This window comes from Octopus bimaculoides, chromosome 2 (genome assembly GCF_001194135.2).
Source record: "Octopus bimaculoides isolate UCB-OBI-ISO-001 chromosome 2, ASM119413v2, whole genome shotgun sequence".
Taxonomy (NCBI): Eukaryota; Metazoa; Mollusca; class Cephalopoda; order Octopoda; family Octopodidae; genus Octopus; species Octopus bimaculoides.
The window spans coordinates 151,642,758-151,643,805 of record NC_068982.1 but is presented as its reverse complement, the minus strand read 5'-3'; positions in this window follow the sequence as shown (position 1 = coordinate 151,643,805).

Genomic DNA, 1,048 nt, shown 5'->3' with positions numbered 1-1,048 from the left:
TATATATATATATATATATATATATATATATGAACTTGGAAATTATTAAATTTGTCGTCATTTTTGGGTATTTAGATGGATTATACTTCCCATGCTGTGGAGGCAGGTAGTGCTTTCTATCTGTACTAATACATACAGACAGTATTGTAACACTGAAGCAACATCTACTGCAGACAAAAAAGTTTCTAACGTTTACATACACAGCAGTTATAAGTTTTATAAAAGTTTGAAGACAAACATGGAACACAAAGCGTTACTAATCTCTCTCGAATGAACATTGGTAAATCTTAAGAATCATAGTAACAACAAAGTACAGGTCAGCTTTTATATACTACTTGAAATTAAAAACACTAACCAGGTGGGGAATAAACAACACTAAAGCCGTCTATGGAGAACTGGTGTTTATAACATTTCACTATCAACGATATATTCATGGTAACAATCTTCAACGAAAAAGATTTTAAAAAGCATCTTTTTTTAACAAAAGCAATGTATTCAGGACCCAAAACTAGTCATTAACTTAACATTGTCAATTGAAGTACATTGTAGCCAGAGCGAAATAACGAATACGAACGAAACCGATAAAACAAAAAGATACTGTTGAATACAAAACTAAAAAAAAACAACAACCAAATTAAAAAAAAAAATTAAATAACCTATCTAATATTTGTTTCGGGGGCGACAGATTAAAATATGTTAATTTGTAGAAGTCAGCTTTCACTTAAAAAATACAGGATAAAGTATCTAGAAACAACGTATGCAAATTTAAATATAATACCTAAAACGTGCTTACAACTTTATACCCACTATCATTTGACTAAGAGGATATGTAAAATATGAAACCTAAATCGAAAACCTAGGTTCTTTTAAGAAAGGACAGAATATCACAGTTTATACAGTATATAATAATTTGTGAGCTACAGAATCTGAGACAAGAAAATCTTCAACCCCTGAACGAATGGTTGTGCAAAGGATGACACAAAGAACAACTTTAAAGCATATACATAAGTCTATATGCCTCTCTCTCTCTCTCTCTCTCTCTCTCTCT